The sequence below is a fragment of the Phyllobates terribilis genome, unplaced genomic scaffold, assembly GCF_046119375.1.
Source record: "Phyllobates terribilis strain yellow unplaced genomic scaffold, ASM4611937v1 Scaffold_5__5_contigs__length_657084704, whole genome shotgun sequence".
Taxonomy (NCBI): Eukaryota; Metazoa; Chordata; class Amphibia; order Anura; family Dendrobatidae; genus Phyllobates; species Phyllobates terribilis.
In genome coordinates this window covers 540,489,347-540,503,319 of record NW_027362765.1, presented here as the reverse complement: position 1 = coordinate 540,503,319, position 13,973 = coordinate 540,489,347, and the positions used below count along the sequence as shown (strand labels likewise).

General features: G+C 46.6%; 2 pseudogenes; both read right to left on the bottom strand.

The window, feature by feature from the left end:
• Positions 1-6,624: 6,624 nt before the first annotated feature.
• On the bottom strand, positions 6,625-6,723 carry LOC141150953 (U2 spliceosomal RNA; annotated as a pseudogene).
• Positions 6,724-9,203: 2,480 nt separating this feature from the next.
• On the bottom strand, positions 9,204-9,322 carry LOC141150863 (U2 spliceosomal RNA; annotated as a pseudogene).
• Between the last annotated feature and the right edge of the window lie 4,651 nt (positions 9,323-13,973).

Here is a 13,973-nt window from a genome sequence, read left to right as displayed (position 1 = left end):
CAACAGGTGGAACTATCTGGTGGTGAGATAGGTAGCGTGAGAATGTGTGACCCGTTCCCTATTGCCATGCCCCCAAAAAGTGAGATGATGATTTGGTGCCGGGCAGCTATTGGTCTAAGAGGTAGAGACTACCAAGCAATGGTAGAACCCGTCTACTCAAACAGTAGACCCACCATTTTGACAGCACGGGGGGTGGTCGATGTGCGCCATGGGAGGGTGCCCGTTCGCATCATAAATATCGGGGAGAGAGAAGTACACCTGCCCCGGTATGCCACGCTAGCCAAATTGTTCACCATCAACCGGAACTCTGTACAGGCCGTGGAACCCTTGCCTCCATCTCAACCAGAGGAAGGTAACGGCTCTAAGAAACCAATGGACGACTGGTGTCAGCAACTGCATTTGGGTACTGACTCCACTCCCTCACACCAGAAACAGGGAGTCTATCGGGTGGTTCGAGAGTACGAGAGAGTGTTTAGTAAACACCCGCTAGACTTCGGGCGAGTAAAGGGGGTAGAACACCACATCCCCACGGGAGACCATCCTCCCATAAAGGAGAGATACCGACCCGTACCCCCGGCACACTACCAACACGCCAAGGGGATGCTTAGAGACATGAAGGAGGCTGGGGTAATCAGGGACAGCTGTAGCCCCTGGGCAGCTCCACTAGTCTTAGTGAAAAAGAAAGACAACACCATGAGAATGTGTGTAGACTACAGGAAGGTCAACCGTATCACACACAAAGATGCGTACCCGTTACCAAGGATAGAAGAGTCCTTAGCTACATTAAAATCTGCTAACTTCTTCTCTACCTTGGATCTCACTAGCGGGTACTGGCAGGTTCCTGTAGCAGAGGCGGACCGGGAGAAGACCGCATTCACCACCCCGATGGGTCTCAGCGAATTTAACTGTATGCCGTTCGGGCTCTGCAACGCACCAGGAACCTTCCAACGGTTGATGGAATGCTGTCTGGGACACCGGAACTTCGAGACGGTCCTGTTATACCTGGACGATGTCATCGTCTATTCCAAGACCTACGAGGACCACCTGAAACACCTGGCAGAAGTGTTTGAAGCTCTGGCAAACTACGGCCTAAAGGTGAAACCCTCCAAGTGTCACCTCCTGAAACCAAAGGTGCAGTACCTGGGACACGTGGTGAGTGCTGACGGAGTGGCTCCCGACCCTGATAAGATCACCGTGATTAAGGACTGGCCAAGACCCTCCAGCATAAAGGAAGTGCGGCAGTTCCTCGGGTTAGTAGGCTACTACTGAAGATTCATTCCCGGTTTCACCAAAATGGCAGCCCCTATGCAGGACCTCCTGATAGGTCAATCTCGGAAAGCAAAAAACCAGAAGCCGCCCTTTAGGTGGGAAAAGCTGGAAGAGGAGTCCTTCTGCCAGCTGAAGATGGCCCTCACGGGGGATGAAATCCTGGCATATCCAGACTACAGCCAGCCCTTTATCCTTCACACGGACGCAAGCAACATCGGGCTAGGAGCCGTACTGTCCCAGATCCAGCAAGGGAAAGAACGGGTAATCGCTTACGCCAGCCGAAAGCTACGGCCCACGGAGAGGAACCCTGAGAATTATAGCTCATTCAAGCTGGAGTTCCTGGCAGTAGTGTGGGCAGTGACCGAACGTTTCAAGCATTACCTTGCCTCCTCCAAATTCACCGTGTACACGGATAACAACCCGTTGACACACCTGGACACTGCAAGGCTCGGTGCCCTGGAACAGAGATGGATGGCCCGCCTGTCCAACTTTGAATTCACCATCAAATACCGGGCAGGACGCTCAAATGCCAACGCGGATGCCCTGTCTAGAATGCCGAACTTACCGGACGTAGGGGAAGATCCAGAAGATCTGGAAGAAGTTGAGCTCCCTGCGTTCCACCGTCATGGGATTACCCTGTATTCCCACCGTGTGAAGGACAGGCGCTCCGTGATGTTCAATCCCTTGCCCCACTACAACTGGGCGGAGACGCAAGACAGTGATCCCGCAGTCCATTTGGTGAAGGAAATGCTGACCCAGGCCGATGCCCGTCTTGACCCAGATGCTCCGGAGGAGACCAAGCAACTGTGGAAGGAGAAAAGTAAGCTGTTCCTCTACAGGGAGAAGCTGTGCCGGAGAATGGTTAACTCTCGAACACATGAGTTGACCTGGCAGGTAGTGGTCCCAAGACGAGACGCGGCTATGGTTCTGGAGGCATACCACAACGGAGCAGGGCATTTCGGATGGAAGAAGCTGGAGTTCTTGTTGCATGAACGGTTCTACTGGGTAGGCATGAGAGGAGCCATCGAGAGGTGGTGCAGAGACTGTGGCCCGTGCCACCTGAGAAGAAAAGACCGAGCCAGCCAGAAGACTCCCCTGCAGCCCATCATCACCAGACAGCCACTGCAACTGGTAGCCCTGGACCATGTGAAACTGGCTCCAAGCAGATCTGGGTATGTCTACGCCCTCACAATCGTAGATCATTACTCCCGGTTCCTGGTGGTGGTCCCGGTCAAGGACTTAACGGCTCAAACAGCAGCTAGAGCCTTCCAGCAGCACTTCTGCCGTCCACACGGGTACCCGGACCAAGTGTTGACAGTCCAAGGACCAGCCTTCGAAGCGGAGGTTTTCCAGGAGTTCTGCAACCTGTATGGCTGCAAGAAGATAAGAACAACGCCCTATCACCCTCAAACCAATGAACTCTGCGAGAAGATGAACCAGGTGGTGATAGATCTGCTAAAAACGTTGCCCCTGGAAGAACGCAGTCTGTGGCCTGAGAAACTGCCTGATCTGGTGGACCTGTATAACCACATCCCTGTAGGTTCCACCAACTGTACCCTGGCTTACCTAATGAGAGCAAGACCTGGTAAGCTGCCTATTGACCTGGATATGGGAGTCCTGACACCTGAGGACACCTCGCCAGAGGCAGACTGGGATACAGAACGGCAGCAGCAGTATCGGAAAGTACAGGAGAGCGTCGAGCGAAGTCTGTCTCAAGCTAGAGAAAGGCAAGAGAAGGCTTATAACCAGTATGCTCCCGCTGTTCCCCTGGTACCTGGAGAGCAGGTCTTGAAGAGGAAGAGGCGGCTCCACAAGTTGGACGACCAGTGGGAGAAGGACCCGTACACCGTACTGCCATCAAGCCATGAGAACCCAAAAATCTGTGTAATCAGTAAGGATGGAGGAGAAACCACAGCCATTGTCTCCAGAGACCACCTGAAGAAGTGTCCCGAGCAGCTGCAAAGCCCTGAAGAAGATCAAGGAAACTCTCAACCCGCAGAGGAAAGGGAAGAAATGATCAGTACCGTACTCGGAGACTTCCCCCGGTCTTGGACACAAGTAAACGGCGCTGTCGTGGTACCCGTCCTCACCTTTCTCCAGCCAGCCCCGCAAGTGCCTACAGAGGAACCGGTAGAGTTGGAAGAGCAGCCGGCCCAAGAGGCAGAAGAATCCACACCAGCAGCACAGGAGAATCAACCCTCTGCTAGTAGTGAGCCTGCCGTGCCCCTAGTGAGCCAAAGAGTGCGCAGACAGCTGCCCAGCTTACCTACAACACCTCCTACACCCTGTAGTGCAGGACCAGTTAGTGAGCTCCGTAGGTCCACTAGAGTCACTAGAGGTCAAATGCCCGCTCGCTGGAGAATCTAAACTAATGCACTGTGAATTTATCTGTTAACTGTTTATGGTTTATGTTTGTTGCCTGTTATTAATTATGTTTCTCAGTTACCCTGCAGATTTTTATGGACTAACAGGTTATGGATGCTGGATAACCGGAACAGTTTTGTAGATAGTTGCACCTTGGTGCCTCTTGCAAAGACGGCCGCGGAAGAGAAAACCTGTCTGGCGTGGCCTCCTTGCGGCCCAAAGTAGTTAGTCTACCCTTGCAGCCACGCCCAAGGCCAACGCAAGGGGTTTGATTTGGACAGGTCCCCTACTTCGCTTAAAGTTTCACCTTGGGTGACATGGACACCCTCTTGTTTCAAAAACTTCACCTTGGGTGATATGGACACCCGGTTGCGGACACGCCGTGACCTTTAAAGAACTAAAGCTTCTTGTAAAAATGTTATCGTATTATTGTTTATACCCTGTTATTATGTTTTAAAAATGTGTTTAGTCCCGGAGTACTAAAATTTACTAGGTGGGAATGTGACACCCCAGGGGTCTGGTTGCCACAGTAATAGAGATATTATGTCTGAGAGCAAGTGGGAGGTTTCTCTGGCCAGGAGCCCTAAACATGCAACACGGCCCACCCAGACCTGGGAGGGGAGGAATCTGCCCTTATAAACTGGGTCTGGGGCGGGATTAGTGAGTGAAGCTGCAGACAGAGTCAGAGCCTGCAGAACAAGCAGAGCAGTCAGAGCCTGGAGAGGGAAAGTGAGAACAGGAGCTCTGTAGGAGCAGCAGCTGAAGGTCAGGGGCTGTGAGCAGAGATATAGCTCGCCCTGGCTGAAGTTACTAAAACCGGACACAGGAGTCCGAGGCTGTGGGGACTGATATATACCTAGCAGCAGAAACCAACCGGCAGGGGATTCCAGGTCCTCTGGCCATAGAAGCCCGGAGGCTCAGTCACAAAGAAGGGACCAGCGCCACCATCCAGGAGCGGAGGCTAACAGAAGGCCCCAAGTCACCAGCCATACGGGTGAGCACCACACGGTATACTCAGGGACGTGGGCTACTTGTAACCGCTGACAGCAAGGTAGCCAGGAAGAGTGCAGATAAACGGGGAGGCCTACAACTCCACCTGGCCAGGGGAACTCCTGCTTGCTCGCAGAGTGACCAGGCCCCTTATACTAGCCAGTACTCCCGGGAGGGTCTGCCTGGTACCATCAGTAAAGACCCTGAACTGCACCTCACGTCTCTGTGATTCCTTGCCGCACCAGCACCATTAGCTCTGGGACCCTCACACCATCACTCCCATCATCTCTCACATTAGCTGCCCTGAGGCAATACTTCTCCCGTGCGGAGTTATCCCATACTCGGCTGCGCAAACAACATCAGCCTCAGCGGTCGGCAGCGCAGCGGCGGTCCCCACTGACCGCAATCCACGGGTGGCATAGTCGGACATTTGCTATACATTAAGACTGCCACTGGTTTGACCACCCTGGGCACGGACCGGGTCACCGCCACACGGAGACTACAACCCCTAGCATTCTACAACAGGCCCGGTTCCGGGTTCCCCTGCACAACACAGGCCCAGGGGGCGCGTCACTTGGAGCAAACAGGTACAGCAGTACAAACCTCTTGTAAGTGGCCGTACTTCTTACATTTCCTGCAAAAAAACCTGGGGCCTCAGGAAAGAAGAGAATACCCCTATCCCTCCCGATGGAGAAACTTTGGGGAGGGTAATGAACACCTCCAGGCTCGGAAGAACTTTCCCCAAATCTGACAAAATATCTGTATTTGCCAGTCCATAAGTTCTCCTCGTTCATGATTTTGTGGCTGTTGCTCACAAAGTCACAATGCCTCGTAAGAAAAGCCGCAATGTCAAGTTCATGCACAAAGGGATTACACATAAATATGACTAGGGGAACATCACCTTTGGAGTACAAGACTGTAAAGGTCAAACCATCCAAGGTTGGATTCTTCTCCTGCTCCTTCAACTTCTTGTACAGGTTCCGGCAAGCCGCCATAGATTGCAGCACCAAGACATGCCATCCTTCCTCTGGGATTCCTGCAGGCTGACAATGTTTTCTCTTGTCACTTCCAGGATTTTGAAGATCACCTCGTGCATCATATACGACAGATTGAAACACTCGCTGACAGCAGCATCAACTTCAATGCGGAGTGCGATGGGAACCCAATAGTCATCGGTCCCAGCATAGCGTATATTCACGCCCATTATGATCACTCTCTTGTTCCTCCTCGTTCTCCCCCTAAAGCAGCAACCAGCTTAAGCCATCAAAATGGCGTTGCCGGAAGGGCAAGGGAAAACACTCAAGGACCCCAGACAAGACAAATGGTCTTAGCCAAAAGGGCGAGAAACGATTACCTGAATTGGTTTTGGCCTATGGCTGCACCCTGGCCCCAAAAAGACACCCATTGTAGGGATAGGGACAAAGACTCCCCTTAGGAAGACATGTTGTTCATCAATAGACATCTTAAAACCCACAACTATACTGCTTGTTGCATCTGCAACCCACACTTTTTTAATCTGCATAAGTCCACCTATTTTCAAACATTCCCCCCCTCAATGTCCCACCTCAAGAACGGGGACAGGGTAGAGAGGATAGCTAATTAATGAACAAACAAATGAGCAGAGGTCCCCCCTGCTTCCCAGTCTGTAGGCTCCCTACAGACTGAAGCTGGCTGCTGCAGCACTGCCAGTAAAAGGCCAGGAGCTTATTATGACACGTGCAATGTCTGTTCCATTCTTGCATTATTCCATCGTTTCATTGTCCCCTAACAATGGGACAATGGAATAATGCAAGAATCCAAGAATGGAACAGACATTGCACGTGTCATAATGGGCTCTTGGCTTTTACCTAGCTGTGCTGCAGCAGCTAGCTTCAGTCTGTAGGGAGCCTACAGACTGGGAAGCAGGGGGGACCGCTGCTCGTTTATTCAATAATTACTTACCCTCTCTACCCCCCACCCTTCCTGGTCTTGAAGCGCGTGGGACATTAGGGGTGAGAGGAGAATGTGTGAAAATAGGTGGAAGTATAGGGGACGTATCAGATATTAAACTGATAAGAAAAGATAATACGCTTTATCTTAGCCAAAAGGCAGAGAAGCAATTACCTGACTTGGTTTTGGCCTATGGCGGCACCCTGGCCCCAAGAAGGCACCCATTGTAGGGATTGGGACAAAGATTCCCCTTAGGAAGACATGTTGCTCATCAATAGACACCTTAAAACCCACAACTATACTGTTTGTTGCAGATGCACCCCACACGTTTTTAATCTGCATAAGTTCACCTATTTTCACACATTCTCTCCCCCCCTAATGTCCCGCCTCAAGACCGGGGGCGGTAGAGAGGATAACTAATTAATGAATAAACCAACGTGCAGCGGTCCCCCCTGCTTCCCAGTCTGTAGGCTCCCTACAGACTGAAGCTGGCTGCTGCAGCACTGCCAGATAAAAGCCAGGAGCTTATTATGACACTTGCAATGTCTGCTCCATTCTTGCATTATTCCATTGTCCCATTGTTCCATTGCCCCCTAACAATGGGACAATGGAATAATGCAAGAATGGAGGAATCGAACAGACATTTCACGTGTCATAATGGACTCCTGGCTTTTATCTAGCTGTGCTGCAACAGCCAGCTTCAGTCTGTAGGGAGCCTACAGACTGGGAAGCAGGGGGGACCGCTGCTCGTTTGTTCAATAATTACTTACCCTCTCTACCCCCACCCTTCCCGGTCTTGAGGCGCGGGGGACATTAGTGGGGAGAGGATCGGAGAATGTGTGAAAATAGGTGGACGTGTAGGGGACATATCAGATATTAAACTGATAAGAAAAGATTTTTTTTTGAAAGCCCGAATTTGTGTCTAAACCCGAGTGCGCTTAAAAAAGTGACAAGTGCCACAAAAAAGTGCACTAGGATGCTGGTCAACTTGAAACCGTCTCCAAAAGGAGAAGGGTCCCCCAAACCATTCCCTGTCCCTCTGAGCCAGAAGTCCACAGTGAGGAACAGGGACAGAGGCGACCTAATCTTACCCCCAGCGCCTCCCCGAGTTCTCTCCCGAGCAAGGCACTGGGAGTCAAAGACTGTGCTCCCCTCCCGGAAGAGAGAAGCCAAGAACGCTCTCCTCCTGAAAGAGGAGAGCCAGGGGAGTTCAGGGGGGAGCGGAAACTGATGGCCACACACTCCCCCCTAGACCTGCCAAGAGAGGAACCCGTAAGGTAACCGCATACCGACAAAATCCAAGGGACATGTGGACACACGTGAATAGGTGACACACAGTAACAAAAATATAATAAATAAAATAAATAGTGAAGGTGTTTTCAGTGTAATACTGACAGGACCTCCGACCGTAAATTTAAAAAATTCCCCATCCTAAGGCCAGAAGGCCTGGAGAAGGGTTTGTGCTAGAAGAGTGAAAAGAAGTGCTTGTGCAAATGTGCCATAAACTCAAGTGGGGTTCCCAATCCCAGTGAGTTAAGGCACCCCAGGTTCATCACTCCTGGGGCACTTCACACTTCGCACTTTCAATCTTCCCCAGCCTAATGGCGTCGATCCTTGGGGGCCATGCTTTCCACTAGATGACTACATAAGCCACCTGGCGTACTAGCAAACACCCAAACCCCAGTGTGCATAATGTAACAATCTACTAAGGCGGCGAGTGCCATGCCGCCTTTTCGAAAAATACTACACTTGATCTTAGCCAAAAGGTCGAGAAGCGATTACCTGAATTGGTTTTGGCCTATGGCTGCACCCTAGCCCCAAGAAGGCACCAATTGCAGGGATACAACTTCAAACCAAAATCCAGCGAGTGAGGAGACTCCAGCGATGTGGTGTAATTAAAATTTCCATTTATTTGAAGGATGATATTTCCATAAAAAATGCACTTACAAAAAGAGCCAATTCACACCATATGGGCAAACAGAGTAAAAAACCGCTACGTGTTTAAGCTTAGCAAAACCTTAATCAAGGTGAGTGGACTTTATCATTTTCTTTGTATAGCTGTAATTGTAGGGATAGGGACAAAGACTCCCCTTAGGAAGACATGTTGTTCATCAATAGACACCTTAAAACCCACAACTATACTGCTTGTTGCAGATGCACCCCACAAGATTTTAATCTGCATAAGTCCACCTACTTTCACACATTCTCCTCCCCCTAATGTCCCACGCACCTCAAGACTGGGGGGGGGGAGGATAACTAATTAATGAACAAAGGAGAAGCTGTCTCCCCTGCTTCCCAGTCTGTAGGCTCCCTACAGACTGAAGCTGGCTGATGCAGCACTGCCAGATAAAAGCCAGGAGACCATTATGACACATGCAATGTCTGTTCCATTCTTCCATTATTCCATTGGCCCATTGTTCCATTGCCCCCTAGCAATGGGACAATGGAATAATGAAGGAATGGAAGAATGGAACATACATTGCACGTGTCATAATGGGCTCCTGGCTTTTACCTAGCTGTGCTGCAGAAGCTAGATTCAGTATGTAGGTAGCCTACAGACTGGGAAGCAGGGGGGACCGCTGCTCGTTTGTTCAATAATTAGTTACCCTCTCTACCCCCCACCCTTCCTGGTCTTGAGGCGCGGGGGACATTAGGGGTGAGAGGAGAGGAGAATATGTGAAAATAGTTGGACGTAAACGGGACATATCAGATATTAAACTGATAAGAAAAGATACTACACTTGATCTTAGCCAGAAGGCCGAGAAGCGATTGCCTGAATTGGTTTTGGCCTATGGCTGCACCCTGGGCCCAAGAAGGCTCCGATTGGAGGAATAGGGACAAAGACTCCCCTTAAGAAGACATGTTGTTCATCAATAGACACCTTAAAAAAAACACAACTATACTGCTTGTTGCAGATGCACTCCACACGTTTTTAATCTGCAGAAGTCCACCTATTTTCACACATTCCCCTCAGCAATGTCCCACGCACCTCAAGACCAGGGGAGGCGGGGTAGAGAGGATAACTAATTAATGCACAAACCAGCAGCGGTCCCCCTTGCTTGCCAGTCTGTAGGCTACCTACACACTGAAGCTGGCTGCTACATCACCGCAGATAATAGCTAGTAGCCCATTATGACACATGCAATGTCTGTTCCATTCTTCCATTCTTGCATTATTCCATTGGCCCATTGTTCCATTGCCCCCTAACAATGTGACAATAAAATAATGCAAGAATGGAAGAATGGAACATACATTGCACGTGTCATAATGGGCTCCTGGCCTTTATCTAGCTGTGCTGCAGCAACCAGCTTCAGTCTGTAGGGAGCCTACAGACTGAGAAGCAGGGGGGACCGCTGCTCGTTTGTTCAATAATTAGTTACCCTCTCTACCCCCCACCCTTCTTGGTCTAGAGGCGCGTGGGACTTTAGGGGGGAGTGGAGAGGAGAATGTGTGAAAATAGGTGTACGTATAGGGGACGTATCAGATATTAAACTGATAGGAAAAGATTTTTTTTTGGATTTGGCTATCCCATTCACAGGGATACAACCCTTTGCTTAAAACTTTCATAAAATTACATACATTTGCATAAAATTAAATATATTCACAAAAATTACAATATTTTTTAAAACAAACCATAAGTTATATAGACCTTTAGGACATAATGAAACTACAAAGATTCATATCATTGTATTCCACAAATTTACATGCCATTTGTTTGATAAAATCACATTCTTTTTCCTATCCAATAAATAATAAATATACATTTCACTTAGACAGAATCCCAGAACATCATCCACTGATAACTCATCATTTTTAAAAACCAATATGTTTCAGAGAGCGAGTTTGGTGCAATTCAATGTCTTCCATGCCATTATCTTTTGATCCCCTGTCGAGCATCCCATAAGTCCATAAATGACAGCAGTATAGTCCAAATCCTGGAGATCTGCCACTCTGCCCAGAAGGCTGAATAATCTTCGCCAGAATGTCTTTGCAAAGTCACAAGTCCATAATAAATGTCTCACTGTCTCCTCTTCTTGGCATCCGTTTCTTAGGCAGATGGCAGATCCCACAAATCCGCTTCTGCACTGGAATGCCTGACAAGGAAGACACTTATGCATACAGCTCCAGGCCATATCTCTCTGCACATTAAAAAGATAAATTTCATTAATCATTTTCCACATATTTACAGTTTGTTTATCATCATAATTCCCAATATCACATAAAACCTCCTCTTTACAAAATTCTTTAATCAATTTCTTACTACTTCGTATTTCTTCAACACTTTTTCCCTCTAGATTAAAATTTTTAACTATTTTACCTAAAATGACATAATACTTTGGCAGATTAAAAGCGTATGGGGAAAATAAAACTGTCTTAAACCACCCCAACCTTCTCATAAAAATACCAGCATTAAAGCGCATAAAAAAGGACCAATAGTTATCTTTAAAAAGGGAATTAAAACAGAAACAGAAAAATTTTATTTAAAGGAACCTGTTAAAATCTGGAAAATCTTTACCTCCTTTACATTTTGGTTTTATCACAATTTCTCTCTTTAGTTTCTCCATTTTTGAGCTCCAGAAAAAGGTAAAACAAAACTTTAGTAATTTTTTTCAACATATTCTTTGGGGGAGGGAACACCAGACCAAGATATAAAAGGAAGGATAAAATCATCATTTTTATAATCAACACCTTACCCTCCATGGTTAATTTTCTCAAATTCCACATACTTATTTTTGTGTTCAGCTTCTGGGCTACTGATTCCCAATTGTTAAGACCATAATCTAATTCATTAAAAGAAACACCTAAAATAGTAATAGAACTTGTTACCGGAATGTTTACATCGTATAAAACCATATCATGAATATTTAAAATATTACATTTATTAAAATTAACCTTAAAACCAGATCCTACGCAGAAAGATTGAATCTGTTTAAGAGAAAATTGCAAAGATGGTGAATTAGGACATAAAATTGCTACATCATCCATATAACTAATTATTTTCGCTTCTAGATTTTTCCCACCAGGTAGAGGTACACCACAAATTTTCTTATCATTACAGATTGTACATAAAAGAGGTTCCAAGGCACAGATAAAAAGTAATGGTGATAAGGGGCACCCCTGCTTCACCCCAGATTTTAAAAGAACATCCTGCGTTTTAAAACCATTAACAACAATTTTGCTTGTACAATAAAAACCTTCCGGTATACCCATTTTCTCAAAAACCTTAAAAAGATAAAAATGAGAGACCCTGTCGAAAGCTTTTTCAAAATCAATTGATAAAATGGCCATCTTCCCTTTTCTGTTTTTAACATCCTCAATACAATCTTTAACCAAATTTAAATTATATAACCAACAGATAGACGCCTAACCATAGGAATGGATAAAATTACTGACTTTTATTAAGTAATTAATATAAAAATATTAAAAAACAAAAACCAAGAAATAGTAAAATAGGAAAGGTCGATATGACACACACAAAGGTACACTAAGGTGTAATATGGTAAACCTATCAACATAGGTACATGCACATCAGTTAAGATTAACAGAAGTATATATATATATCCACAAATAACATGCAAGGTGCAATTAGGTACAAAGCTAATCCATATATAAGTAAAATCGTCCTTATAATAACTAAATCCAAGTGGATAGATATTGAATAAATATATAGCTATAAATACAAGTAGTGGATATTACATTAAAGTGGTAAACATGACTAAGACAAATACACTTAGCATACAGGTAAGTAAATGAATAGATAGGTACTGACCCCAAGATATATAGTGTCACATGTGTGCGTCCTGCATCCAACACGCGTTTCGCTGTCGCTTTCTCAAGGATACTGAGGTGAAAGAGAGGTTGATATATATATTTATATATATGTGGATAAGCAGCAGTCAATTATGTCCAGGTGGAACAGGGAGGGGAGAATTACTGCCATGCATGGTAAAGTCCGGAAATAACGTCACACCGGCAGGAGCGTCTCCGAGGAGCGCGGCCGCCTGGGGAGACGATAGACCGGAGTGCGTTCCACAGTGGAACGCATCAACAGCAGAAGTGCGTTCCACAATGGGACGCTGGGAGTGGAACCGGAAGTGATGTCAGTCAATGGGAAAATTGTATAAACGCTGATAAAAAAATAGACCAGGAAGTAGAAGAATGCGTTCCACAGTGGAACGCAAAGAACAGAACCAAAAGTACTGACAGCGCTAAACAGAAGCCTGTGAGGAGGAAACCATCAAAAGGAAAAAGAAAACAATAAAAGTGTCTAAATGAAGTGCCTAAATAATATAAAAAAAGACCATATGAATAAGGAGATGTGTATAATAAATATGTAATATCTAACATGGTGTATAGTGTAAAGAAATATAATAAGACAAGACAAAAATGTGTAAAATAACCCAATTTCATATAAGTAAATGCGTGATAATGTTACATAATGAAGACAAGATCAATGCCTATCAATGTAAATACATACATATATAAAGAAAACAAGCAATGTAAACATATGTACACACACATGTACATACATATATAAACACATATGTGAATACATAAATGACAGTAATGTGATGTGAAGAATCAGACAAATCAGACGAAGACAGGATCCTCACAGGCTGCCCAATAACCAGATGTCACCTCAGAAAAAACGCAGACTGCTGCTCGTTTGTTCAATAATTAGTTACCCTCTCTACCCCCACCCTTCCTGGTCTTGAGGCGTGTGGGACATTAGGGGGAGAGGAGAATGTGTGAAAATAGGTGGACGTATAGGGGACGTATCAGATATTAAACTGATAGGAAAATATATATATTTTTTGAAAGCCCGAATTTGTGTCTAAACCCGTGTGAGCTTAAAAAAGTGACAAGTGCCACATAAAAAGACTGCACTAGGATTCTGGTCATCTTGAAACCCTCTCCAAAAGGAGAAGGTTCCCCCAAAACATTCCTCGTCCCTCCGAGCCAGAAGGCCACAGCGAGGAACAGGGACAAATAGCCACCTCCAGCCGAAGCCAGAGGCGACCCAATCTTACCCCCAGCACCTGCCCGAGTTCTCACCCGAGCAAGGCACTGGGAGCCAAAGACTATGCTCTCCTCCCGAAAGAGGAGAGCCAGGGGGGTTCATGGGGGAGCGGAACCTGATGGCCACACACTCCCCCCCTAGACCTGCCAACAGAGGAACCTGTAAGGGAACCGCATCCCGACAAAATCCAAGTGACATGTGGACACACGTGAATAGGTGACACACAGTGACAAAAATATAATAAACAGTGAAGGTGTTTTCAGTGTAATACTGACCGGACCTCTGACCGGAAATTTAAAAAATTCCCCATCCTAAGGCCAGAAGGCCTGGAGAAGGATTTGTGCTAGAAGAGTGAAAATAAGTGCTTGTGCAAATGTGCCATAAACTCAAGTGGGGTTCC